Consider the following 13603-nt stretch of genomic DNA (forward strand, 5'->3'; position numbering starts at 1 on the left):
CTGCTGCACCGAATGCACTGTCTCTTCTTTCCTGTTTCACGCAGAGGTAAACAGTGCATCTTTGGGATTAAGAAATGTCAGCATAACAACACACACAGACCTACCATCTACGGGAATGCAACCGGCAGCGTTCGGGAACTGTGACCAAAGTACAAAATGTTGGCACAGCGCTGTGTCGCCACTTGCCGCTTATTGTGTACGTGCCGTGCGAAGTGAAGAGTAGTTATCAAATCGCTATAGGGCCACAACCTAATTGTAAGAGCGGTTGCCTTCATCCTGACTGCTTATTTTTTAAGTCGAGCTCCATCGGTAGCGGGTGCACGAACTCAACGGGGTCAGGCTGTTAAGAACGGCCCAGCTGAGGTGTAAGTTTTGCCAGCCAGTTGCGACGGCGACGTGAACTTTCGTGGAACGCCACCGTTACGCTCTAGCCTCGTCGCATTGTGACTAAACGCGATCAGCGGACCAACTATTGTTACCGAACCCACCAACGCCGACCTGTTCTGCTAAGAGCGGGAGAGTTGCCGCGGGAACGTCTACGAAGGCCCCTTTCCACGCGCCGTCCAAGACGCAAGACAATGGGCACCCGGCCGCGCTGCGGGGTCAGCTCGGGGAATAAAAGGCACCTTTCCTGACACAAGCCCCGAGTTCTACGACGTCCGTCTGACATCGGCTCCGGACCGTGAACCTCGCGCAAGGAAGTTTGTGTGCGAGTGTGTGTGTGTGTAAACCGTCCCGCAGAGGCGACTTGTTTACGATGACTGGACGGCCGTTTCCGTCACCTGAGTATCGGGGGAGGACCGAGTGTTTATAAACCGCTGTTGTGCGGCTGCTCAGTGCACTTTCTCAAGCAGTCATGTTAGACTGGTGCTCTTTCTCAAGCAGTCATGTTAGACTGATGTACTTTCTCTCGCAGTCATGCTAGACTGATGAACTGCATGTAGATGCTGTAAATAAACCCATATTCCTCGTTCTCGATGAGAAGCAGTCCTTCCCTTCATCAAAGTCCTCAGCGTGGATAAGTTGGACGACGGCATGGGCCAGCTACCTTCTAATTCATGCCCGACTCCAATCTTGACAACGGGTTACGAGCGATGAGATTGAGCCCCCAATCCTGACAACTGGCTGACAGCGGTAGATGGACTTTGCGAAGTGGTGCTGTGTCTGCGGTGAGTGCTTGGTTCTTGCGTTGGGTCTCTAGGCTTCATATTTTGGTTGTTCTGTTTATAACTGTAGGGAAGCTAGATTGTTGATTGTTAGCTAGGTTGTGTTTTCCTAGATAGATTTAGCAAGCAGGACCAAGGCTGTAAAGCAGCAATCATGGAGTTAAGGGCACTGCTGAGAGACGAGTTGTTGATTGTTGGTGAGGAACTGGGCCTAGATGTACGCAAGGAAATGCTAAAGTCGGAATTATTGGAGCTAATTTCCGAACAGGCCAGTGAGGAAGAAATTGAACTGGGGTTCGAACTTCTCGAAAAGAGAGAAGAACGAGAGAGAAAAGAACAAGAGAGAGAGGAACGCGATAAAGACTGCGAGTTAAGAAAAATGTAACTTGAACTTGAAAGCAAACATTTGGAGTTGTCTCAAGGAAGTTAAGGGGCTCTGGGACGATCAAGTGAGGCAGAATCATACCGCATGGACAGGCTATTAAAGCCATTTGAGGTCGGGACCGACACAGCCTTGTTCCTATGCAATTTTGAAAGGACTTGCGAGAAGATGAATTTAGGTCCGAATACATGGCCACAGCGGTTGCTGTCTATGTTGCCGTGTGAGGCGGCGGAAGTTATCGCCAGCCTCAGTGCACAGGATGCATATGATTATGCAAAAGTTAAGGCCAGTGTCCTGAACAAATACCGCCTTTCAGCCGAAGCTTTTCGGCAAAGGTTTAGGAGCACAGGCAAGAAAGATAGCGAAGGGTATCCGGAGTTTGCATACGGCTTAAAGGCCAACCTAGTCGAGTGGCTGAAAAGCGTGGAAGCGTACGACAGCAGAGACATGATCATTGAATGCATGTGTCTAGAGCAGTTTTACAAAAGCATCCCCCAAACTGTGAAACTATGGGTGCAAGACAGAGGAAATGTAAACACTGTGGAAAGGGCGGCTGAATTAGCCGAAGAGTACGCAACGCGTAGAAAGTTGAACGCTGACGACGGAAATTGGGACGGTCGAAATGGACCGCGGGAACCATTTCCGTTCAAAAAGGGTTTGCAGACTAGACGATCGGAGCCTGTAGACGTGGAGGAAAAGCCCTCAGAAAAGAGCGAGGAGAAAACTAACGGGGAAACCGTGAAAATAAAATTCGAATCTTTTAGACCAATCCGCTGTTATAAATGTCACATAGTGGGACATATAGCTGTAAACTGCGGGAAGCCCAGTGTAGTTTTTTTCCTGCGTAGAGGAAAAAGACGAGAATATGGAACTTTTAAGCCCATATCTTCACGACCTGCAAGTTAATGGCAAACCATGCCGAGTGCTAAGAGACAGTGCCGCCACGATGGACATTGTCCATCTGTCTTACGTGACGGTAGATGACTTCACTGGAGAAGTAGCATGGATCAAACAGGTTGTAGAAGAACACAGCGTGTGTCCGCCCATGGCCAAAGTCAAAATCAGTGGACCATTCGGGGAGCTAGTGACCGAGGCTGCAGTTTCCAATTTTTTGTCACTGCAGTACTCTTACATTTTTTCGAATCGTTCGAATCAGTTACTGCGTGAAAACGGGCTTAAACTGGGAGAGGGCATAGTACAGGCATTGACGCGGGGCCAAGCTCGTAAAATCGCGTCGCTTTCGGCTGAAAATACACAAGCTGCTCCAGCGGAAGCAGCCAAAGAGATAACTTCAATAACCGAATCCGAGCTAGGCTCGAAGGATGAAAAAACAGTTGAGGAAAGCCTGCAAGCTAACCAGATTAATGAGAGCGTATCGCCAGGGTGTCAAAGTTCACCCCTGCAGGAAGAGCCCGCTGATGCACTCGCAAGCGAGACAGGGTCATTACTATCACCGGCCTCAAAGAACTTTGATCAGCTCTTCCGTGTGGATAGAGAGTCACTGGCAGCCGAGCAAAAGAATGATGAGAGCTTAGCTAAATTACATCACACAGCTAAAGAAGGCATTGCTAGGCGCAACGTGGCGATACATGAGAGAGGAGGATTGTTGTATCGGCACTAAAGAGATCGAAAGGGTCGGATTTTACATCAGTTAGTCGTACCTACTAAGTACAGGGAGGACCTTTTGAGTCTCTGTCATGGAAATGGATGGTTCGGCCACCTAGGCATAAACAAATCAAAGGAAAGATTGCCTATGGAATACTACTGGCCTGGTTGTTTCAAAGACGTAGAAAACTTTGTAAGATATGCGACGCCTGCCAGCGCTCGGGTAAACCAGGAGAGACATGGAAAGCTCCACTAAAGGTAGTGCCCTTAATAACAGAACCTTTCAGACGACTTGTGATAGACAGGGTAGGGCCCCTACCAAAATCAAAATCGGGTTACAGATACTTGTTTACCATGCTGTGTCCGGCTACAAAGTTTCCAGAAGCAATCCCTCTGAAAGAGCTCAGCTCCACCGAAGTAGTGGACGCGCTTTTGACAGTATTTGCACGAGTTGGGTTTCCAGCCGAAATTCAGGCGGATCAAGGGTCACTATTCACCAGCGCACTGACTTCCACATTCTTGCAAAAGTGCGGGGTAAAGTTAATACACAGTTCCGTCTATCACCCTCAGTCAAACAGTGTAGAGAGGTGGCATTCAGTGCTTAAGCGAGTTTTGCGTGCGCTCTGTTACGAGCACAAGGAGGACTGCAAATTTGTTTGCTTTGGCAACGGCAACTTTGTTTGCTTTGCGAACGGTTCCACATGAGGCTACAGGGTTCTCGCCAGCAGAACTAGTGTATGGGAGGACACTCCGTTCTCCACTAAGAATGTTAAGAGATGTGGGAGGAAAGAGGGGAGAGTCCAACAGTGGTTGAATACGTGCTAAATCTGCTGGAACGGCTAAACGCAACCCAAGAACTATAGTCGGAAAGAACATGGGAGTAGCTCAAAAGAACGCCAAATTCTATTACGACAAGAATCCGAGGCTTCGTACGTTTAACGCCGGAGACCAGGTAATGATCCTCAAACCTTCAAGAAAGAACAAGCTTGAAGTTCACTGGGACGGGCCCGTTAAAGTGTTGCACAAACTTTCAGATAATAACTATGCTCTGAAAATGCCCGGTCGCAGGAAGGAGGTGAGGATATATCACTGCAATTTGATGAAGCCGTATGTAGAGTGGAGCGGAGTCGTTAACTATACCACCAAAGAGCAGGATGGAACTGGTACCAAGTTTAAGGAGTATAGGGCGACCTCCAACTTTGAAATCGGCCTAGAAGAAGTAGCAAAACATTCGGTAAGCTCGCACGCTTTAAGATCCGAGCAGCTAGATGAGCTAAAAGGGGTGTTAGGGGAATATATCGACAGGTTCAGCGATCACCCAGGTAGAACCCAACTAATAACGCATGAAATAGAGCTGACATCAACCGAACCCGTAAGATCAAAGCCTTACAGGGTGTCTTCAAGACAGAGAGAGATTATGGAGGCAGAGATGCAGCGCATGCTAGAGTTGGGAGTTATTGAGCCCGCTGAGAGTGACTACACGTCACTGCTAATACTGGTAGAAACCCCTAACAAGGACCCTCGTCCGTGTGTTGACTACAGGAAGTTAAATGCCATCACCAGGGATCAGCTGTACCCGATACCCAATATTGAGGAACGAATTGAAGGAGTTAGCGCTGCTAAATACATTTCAACTATAGATCTCGTGCGGGGGTACTGGCAAGTTCCCCTTTCAGAAAGTGCCAGCCGCTATGGCGCATTCATCTCACCTGTAGGTACTCTTCGCCCTATCGCACTCAGCTTCGGGCTTAAGAACGCGCCGTTTAGCTTCTCTAAGTTAATGGCTATTGTCCTAAAAGACTTGCAGGAGTTCGCCTTGCCATATATATAGCTTGATGATGTAGCAATATTTTAGGACAGCTGGTAACAACACGTATCGCACCTCAAACAGGTGTTCTCATGGTTGAGGGAAGCCGGCTTAACGATGAAAGCGGAAGAGTGTAGATTTGGGTGTTCGCAGGTTACTTATCTGGGCCATGTTGGCCAGGGCACGAGACGTCCGGCCGAGCTGAAAATAGCTACGATTGGAGAATTTTCTCAGCCGCGCACGAAAACAGATCTTCGTTCATTTTTGGGACTTGTGAGGTACTATAAACGGTACATTCCGAATTACTTGCACATGGCAATCCATTAACGGACGCCCTCCGAAAGGGAGCACCGAGTAGCGTGCACTGGGATAAGGACAAAGAGAACGCTTTCCAAAGTTTGAAAACGCTATTGGTTTCTCGTCCTGTGCTTCGCGCGCCAGACTACACAAAGGAATTCATACTTCAGTGTGACGCAAGCGACAGAGGTATGGGCGTGGTACTTAGTCAGGTCGGCGACGATAACGAGGAGCATCCTATCCTCTATGCCAGCCGTAAACTAAATGTAAGAGAGGAAGCCTACAACGCTTCAGAGAAGGAATGCGCTTGTTTAGTTTGGGCCACCCAGAAGTTGTCGTGTTACTTCTACGAAGCGAAGTTCATCTTCGAGACCGACCACTGTCCTCTGACGTGGCTCAATCAAATGTCACACAAAAATGGCCGCTTGCTCCGATGGAGTCTCACTCTCGAAGAGTACAACTTCTCCGTTAGATATAAGAAGGGAAAGTTGCATAGCAATGCGGATGGTTTGAGCATGTAGCGGCAGCAGCATCGGCGTCGCACGAGAGATGACGTGAACGCTCGCGTCTACACGAGGCACGAGCGGCTGGCACGCTCCGGCACGGGCTAGCGTTCCGAAAGAGATCATTAAAAAAAGAATGCTACGCTAAGAGATCGAGTGTCGGTTCTTCCTCTCCTGCGAGAGCCCGAGACTTTACCAGTGTACGTGGTCGCTCGTCGCCACAGTTTGGTGACCCCGACGTGATTTAAACACGCAACCTTCTGATGTGGAGTCGACGCTAACAGCATTCGACCACTGCCGTCCAAGATTCATGTCACCGAAAATCTTCCCCGACCGACCACACTCACCAAGCTTCGCCAATTTCTCGGATTTGTCAATTTCTACCGCCGATTCATTTCCGAGTGCGCACGACTTATGGCTCCGCTAGACGCTCTCCTGGTAAACAAACGCAAACTAGTGCTTCAGTGGACTGAAGAGGCCACCGGCGCTTTCACAAGAGTCATGTCTGCCCTCGCCGACGCCACGCTGCTTAGACACCCAAAGCCCGACGCACCCACTGCCATCATGACCGACGCTTCAAACACCGCCGTTGATGCCGTTCTGCAGCAATTCATCGACAATGCGTGGCATCCACTCGCTTCTTTCTCCAAGAAACTGAAGCCTGCGCAGTTCCGCTACAGTGTGTTCGGCCGCGAATTGCTCGCTGTTTACCTGGTTATCAAGCATTTTCGCCATTCCCTAGAAGGCCGTGCTGAGGTGCAAGTTTTCCCAGCCAGTTGCGACGGCGACGTCAACTTTCGTGGAACGCCACCGTTACGCTAACCCAAACTAGGCCTAACCCTAACTAGGCCTAACCCAAACTTCGCTAAAAAGTTTCACCATTCACTCAAACTTCATGTACACGGCTTGAGAGACCGAAGCTCGTGCATTTCAACTTCGAAGGTATGTCGACGCATTTTGAGCGCGAATAATTATATTTACAAGTGAATGAGCTTCAGCTATCGCGTTGCCGGTTAAGCGGCTGATCACGTAGGGTTCGGTCAAGCTATCACGGTCGGCACGCTGATTTTGTCGGTGCCGTCGACACGAAAGCCCGTCGCGCTATACGACAACTCGCACCCGTCGGTTGCGTCGCTGTCGGCCTATTACAATCAAGTGGTCTCAGTGACACAGTGCTGAGTAGTCGGCCAATCGTCAGCGCCAGCGTCTTGTCGGTCTCCTATGGATCCAGTGTCACCACGCCTCAAAAAGAATACATGAAGCCAGGCACATGCTGCCACCACCAGCAACACTGGGCCGACGCTGCAAGAAGACTGCGTCAGGAACGTGTTTTTTGAAGGGTCGCCCAAGTGTAACGCAGCCGTTAATCGATAAATTTGACAGCCGTCAATGCAAGGCGGCAACTACGCGGTTCTTGGTGCAGTCCGGACCAAACCCTGGCCCTTTTCTGTTTGAAAGTGGAGTTGCAGTCTTACGCATGTTTTAGGCACCGCACCGACGTCGAGCTACTAGTAGAAACAAGGAGAGAGACAGAGGAAAAAGGGAAGGCAGGGAGCTTAACCAGAGGGGAAGATCTGGTTTGCTACCCTACGCTGGGGACAGGGGGGAGCATGCGACGAGCAACGAACCAGCACCTTGATGACGGCGAACACTCCTGCCATGGCGTACCAAGTTCCACAGTTCGACGACGCCAAGGACAAGTGGTCGTCGTACTACATCAGAGACAAGTCGTATTTCGAGGCTAACGACATCGTCGACGACGCTAAAAAAAAAGGGCGCTTCTCATCTTGGCACTGGGTTCGAAGCCTATCGACGTACTGAGTGGGCGTTGTGCCCCGCGGAAGGTGAGCGAGTTAACCTACGCGGAAGCGGTTACCATTCTCGAAGAACTTTACGCACCCCCGCCAAATGAGATAGCCACAAGCTTCAAGTTCTTTGCCCGCATACAAGGGGAAGAGGAATCAGCTCAGCAGTTTATCGTGGAGCTTCGACGCCTGGCTGATAAGTGCAACTTCGGGACCATGTTGAACCGTATGCTGCGAGATAGAATCGTGTGCGGAATTCGCAGCAGTGACGTGCAGAAGGCACTGCTTTCTCGCCCGAAACCGACGCTGCAGGAGGCAGAAAACATCGTGCTTGCAGCAGAGGCTGCAGGACAGGGTGTTCAGCTTATGAAGCAGATGGAACCGAAGGACGAGCCCGAGCTTCACAGGCTAGCGGGTAATAGACGGCAGCGACAGGCAGGAAAAACAGTCAGGCTAGTGGATCGTCTAAAGGTTGTCATCGGTGTGCAAGCTGCGAGCACGGTGAGGCGACTTCCGCCTTTAAACCCTCCAAATGTTTCAACTTTAGGAAAAGGGGCACCTGGCTACAGTGTGTCGATCTAAAGGAAAGCGACCGCAGCAGAGCTTGGCGCTAAGCAGCGCCTCAATGGAAAATGCCGAAGCCGAGCTCTCCGCACAGTTGTATACACTAAAGCCGCAACCAACCGCAGACAACGGAATCGTCAGCCCGGTATGACGCAATTTTTGCTGGGGTGGAGCCGATATCGTGATGGAAATTGACACTGGCTCACCCGTGTGCGTGGTGTCCTGGGACGTCTACTGAAAACATCGCTCAAGGTGGCCCTGCCTTGGAAAATCGAGCTTGAAGTTGTCAAGCTACTTGGTCCGTTGCCTATAGCCGGGAAGCTGACGCTCCCAGTTTCATACTGCGGCACGACTGTTACGGCGTCACTGACCGTTGTTCGCGTCTCCGGACTGAGCCTGTGCGGCCATAATCTCATTCAGGCACTGAACAACGAAGGGGCTGCGGTTTTCAGCGTGTCCAGCATTAAGGAGCAAGGGCTAAACTTGCAAGCGAGCCTGTGTGAGTACGAGGACGTGTTTGCACCTAAACTGGGTCTATTCAAGGTTCCGCCCGCTCATCTATACATGAAGGAGGATGCGGTTCCAAAGTCATTCAAAGCCAGGCCACTTCCATATGCAATGCGAGAAAAGGTTTCTGACGAGCTGGACAGGCTTGTTAAATCCGGGGTACTGTCCTCGGTGGCTCACTCGGAGTGGGCGACGCCGATAGTTCCGGTAATTAAGAAAGACGGAACCGTTCGCTTGTGTGGCGCTTACAAGCTAACGGTAAATGCCAGCTGTGTGACGGAGCAGTACCCACTCCTGGTAATCAATGACATTTTTGCTGCACTGCACGAGGGTGACGTTTACAGCAAATGGGACCTTCGGGACGCCTACAACCAGTTTCCCCTGGATGAGCAGTCAAAGAAGCTGACGGTCATTAACACACATCGGGGATTATTCTGTTTTAATCGCCTGCCATTTGGTGTGTCTTCTGCCCCAGCTAACTTTCAGCGTATAATGGACAGCGTCCTGAACGGGTTGCCGGGAGTCCAGGTGTACATGGACGACGTTCTGGTTGCCGAGAAGGTGAATGACGGCGGAAAGAACCTCAAGGCAGTTCTCCAGCGCTTTCGGGAGTACGGCGTCAAAGTAAGGAAGGACAAGTGCACCTTCAGGATGCCTGAGGTTTCGTACCTTGGCTACAAGATCAGTACGGGAGGGCTGCAACCTCTGGAGAAGAACATGGACGCTATCATGAAGGCGCCAACACCCAAGAACTTGAGTGAACTGCGTTCCTACTTGGGTCTTCTCACGTATTACAGCAAGTTCCTTCCCAATTTGGCCAGTCTGCTATCCCCGCTCTACGATTTGCTAACGAAAGAACGTCGCTGGAATTGAGGCTCTCAACAACGGGAAGCACAGCTGGTTCAGCCTCTTCTGGTAGCATCGGCACACCAGCTGGTCGACCTTGCTAAGGTTTTGCAGGCACAGGACTGTATCCAGGACGGACTTGATCCATGTTACGCTGAAGCTCACCTTCTGCCGTTTCAACGGTGATAATTCGGGATCGTCTTGCTCTTTTACTGTGGCTGGCAGCCACCTCTCTCCTCCGAAGTTGCGAGCCCAAACAGGAGTGCCCGGGTTCAGCTTGCTTCCTTGATCTGCCTGTGAACAGATAGGAAAAGTTATGGGCGGTGGAAGGCACGTGTCTAACCAAGAACGGATCTTATAACCCAAAAGACGTTGAGGCGGTGAACGTCCATCATCCAGGGGCGTTCTACGGCAGCTAAAGAGCAGTTTAGCCAATAGCTCAACCAAGTCACCTGACCGAACCTTCTTGAGGCCATCTTTCAGCGTCCGCAAGGCGCGTTCAGCAAGCCCGTTCGATTGGGGGTGATATGGTGCCGTACGGAAGTGCTTTATGTTATTTCCTGCCAGAAATTTCGTGAAAGTCACTGGCATGAACTGAGTTCCGTTGTCTGTCACAATGGTTCTTGGTGTGCCCAGACTGCTGAAGATTTCACGCAAGGATGTAACTGTCGATTGCGCTGTGGCATGACGCACTGGAATTGCTTCGATCCATTTCAAATGTGAATATATGGCCACTGGGATCATGGTGTTTTTCACTGGACCGGAATCCAAGTGTACACGTGACGAATTCTCGTGCGTTAATGGCCAGCTTACTGGTATTCTCGCCGGTGGCATTGCGCTTGCTTGTATGCATGTAGTACCTGGGCGGATCGTGACACTGGCGACGAGTACCCACGGATCGTTCCACCCCGCCCCGAAAGGCCAAACACTGCCCCCCGTTGCTGCCGCCATGCCGCTGTACGGAAGGCTCCAGCCGTTCGAGGGAGATGGGTCTGCCTGGCCAATTTACGAAGAGCAAAATTAAGTCCACGTGTTCATCCGGGCAAACGACACACCCGAGGCCAAACACCAGGACATTTTCCTGGCCAGCTGCGAGACCCGTGTCTTCAGTCTCCTGCTAGACCTTCTAAAGCCAGCCACGCAGCATGTTAGGCTGCTGGGTGAGCTGCTCGCCATACTGCACTCCCTTTTCAACCCAGCACCGTCCACACTAATGGAGCGTTTCCGCTTCAACAACCGGAGCTGCCGGGAAGGAGAGACTCTCTGGCAGTTCGTTGCTGCGCTACGAGGGTTAGCGAGTTCCTGCGTCTTCAGGGACCAGCTGGACTTGCTGCCCTGGGACCGTTTCGTCAGCAGCATCAACAACCCCGCCATGCAGACGCGACTCCTGGAGCTTCCTGACCCCTCGTTGGACGACGCCGTGAAGGCAGCGCTGGCAACGGAAGCTGCCGCCAAGGACTCCGGCGCAGCGCTGGATCAAGGGGGGGGGGGGGTGCTAAGGGGGCGGCAGCCCAGGGCCTCACCTCAGACAGTAGGAGGATGGGGCCCATTTATTCTAACCTGCTTAGTATATGGAACCATGGGCAACGGAACTTCGAGCGACATGCATGAAGCGAGAAAACCAGAACGAGCAAACGGGGCCCCCCGCCTAATGTAACAGCATGCGTTTAGCCTGATCATTTGGGGAGAGCTTGTCGAGCTGCAAAAACAGGAATCCCCCGGCACCCCGGCGGGGCCGTCTTTCTTACGAAGCAAGGTGCGTTTTCTTGGAAGAGTTTTCGTCGTTTACTGTCCAGTGCTGTCTGGAGAGTACAGGCAAGGGGAAAACACCTAAAACGTGTAATGTGGCATGACGACCTAATCTCCCTTGCCCCTCGTCACCACCACGCCACCCTCTACCTTGCAAATAGTTCCGCCGCTGTCCAACAGTACCCAACAGTGCCTCCCATTCGACTTTTCTTTACCGTGATGGTAATTTGGACGGGGGAGGATGAGTCTGATAGCAGATGATGAGTCTGATGGCAGAGTCTACGCAGGAAAGGAAAGATGACGTCACACATGCTTTTATCCGCGTGCCGTGGGGCATGGACTGTTCACGGTTCGGCCTAGGGTTGTGGAGGAGTGAAGGGGGAAGTTGGAGACTTGGATACAGAGGCCTGTCTCCAGGGCCCATTCCTGCCTAGTGGCTGCGCACCCTCGCGCGCGCTCGACGGAAAAAGTAGGTCAGACTGGCCGCCGAACTTGCCAGGAAGATGTAGGAAAAGATGACTCAGAGGCGACGGAGGGCGCGTAACTTCGCCCGCGCAAGCAATAATAATAATCCCGTTGACCGCACTTCGTTCTCTTTAATTTGGTGTAATTAAAATGAAGCATGGCATACTTCCAGTAGCGTAGCAGGCGACAGGGGGGGGGGGGTCAGTATAGGGAAAGGGGACCTGCATGCGCATTAGCCCAGGGCCCCCATTTTTCTTAATCCGGCCCTGCTCCGGCGAGATTGCGCGTGCGACTGGCTCACCGTCGGAGGAAGCGGCGTTCAACTAATTGGCGACAAAGGCCAGTACCTGAGGTCACTGTGGTGGTGCCCACTCCCCCCACAGTGCCAGTTCTCTCAAGCACAATGCTTCACGTGCGGTAAAACTGGGCACCTGGCACGTGTATGGCGAAGGGGGAGGACGAACAGCAGCAGCAGCCTGGTTCAAGCCCAGGTACCACAAGCCTGCGGCCAGGGTAGCCGTCACAAGGGTATGCGCCGGGGGTGTGCGGCAGCAGGCTCGAGTTCTTCCGTGGCCAGGCTCCACGTCGTGGCCGACGACCTGCATATTTCCACACGTGGCACACAGGCTTTGTGCCGTCGTCTGTGCCGCCGTACATGCTGACCGTCGAAATCTGCGGGCACCCCATTTCCATGCAGCTGGACACAGGGGCCAGCGTATCAGTAATGGCCGGGAAACTCTTCAAGCATACTTTCCCGGCGTGTCCGTCGAGGCTTCGGGCATAATGATGCACAGCTACTCCGGGCAGCTCTCCCAAATGCAGGGTCAGGCACAGGCAGTGGCGTAACTAGGTCGTCTGGCACCCGGGGCCCATAGGTCTTCTGTCAGCCCCCCCCCCCCCCCCCCCGGGTGTAGTCGAGGAAGGCGAGGATATCAACAATTTCCGGGTGCCTTCAGACGTATATGACAACCCCCCCACTGGCCCCTTGCACCCGGGGCCCACGGCCCCCCGTTGCTACGCCACTGGGCACAGGTCAGCGTTCGCTTTGGCGACAGGGAGGCAACCCTTCAACTTTACTTAACCAAGAGGTCGTCGCTGACGCTGCTGGGCCGAAATTGGATTCATGCGCTCGGCGTTCGTCTGCCAGAGTACCAAGCACCCAGCCTGCATGTGGTGAAAGACGTCCCCAGCCTCCTGGCCGAGTTCAAGTCCCTGTTCAAGCCAGGGGTGGGCACATTCCCCGGCACGACGACTGGCATCTATGTACCCGAGGGAGCCCGGCCTCGTTTTTTCAAGCCTCGCCCACTGCCGTTCGCCCTGAAGGACGGGGTCACCCCAGAGCTGCAACGGTTACAGCGAGAGGGCATCCTGGTGCCCGTCAAGACTTCTGAATGGACCGCTCCCATCGTACCAGTCCTCAAGCAAGACGGCAGTGTCAGGATCTGTGGGGATTTCAACGTTAACATCAACCCCGTCGCTATCGTCGAGAGGTACCGTCGCCCCGGATTGAAGATCTCTAGTCAGCGTTGTCCGGTGAACAGAAGTTTACCAAGCTCGACCTCAGAGATACTTACCAGCAGCTGGTGCTCCGGGATGTCTTCCAGAAGTATGTCACAATATCGACAACTTTGGGGCTCTTCCAGTACACGCGCTTATCGTTTGGCGTGGCCTCAGCCCCAGCCATATTTCAGAGGGAGATGGACAACCTTTTCAGGGGCATGAGGCATGTGGCGGTGTAATTGGATGGCATCCTGGTTACTGGCAGCGACGACGGGGACCACCTGCAAAACCTGCACAACGTCCTGGCACGACTACAGGACGCCGGCGTCAAGCTCAAGCTGGAAAAGTGCATTTTCCTGGCCCCCATTGTTGAGTACTTCGGGCATGTCATTTCGCAGACTGGCCTA

This window comes from Dermacentor andersoni, chromosome 8 (assembly GCF_023375885.2).
Source record: "Dermacentor andersoni chromosome 8, qqDerAnde1_hic_scaffold, whole genome shotgun sequence".
Classification (NCBI taxonomy): domain Eukaryota; kingdom Metazoa; phylum Arthropoda; class Arachnida; order Ixodida; family Ixodidae; genus Dermacentor; species Dermacentor andersoni.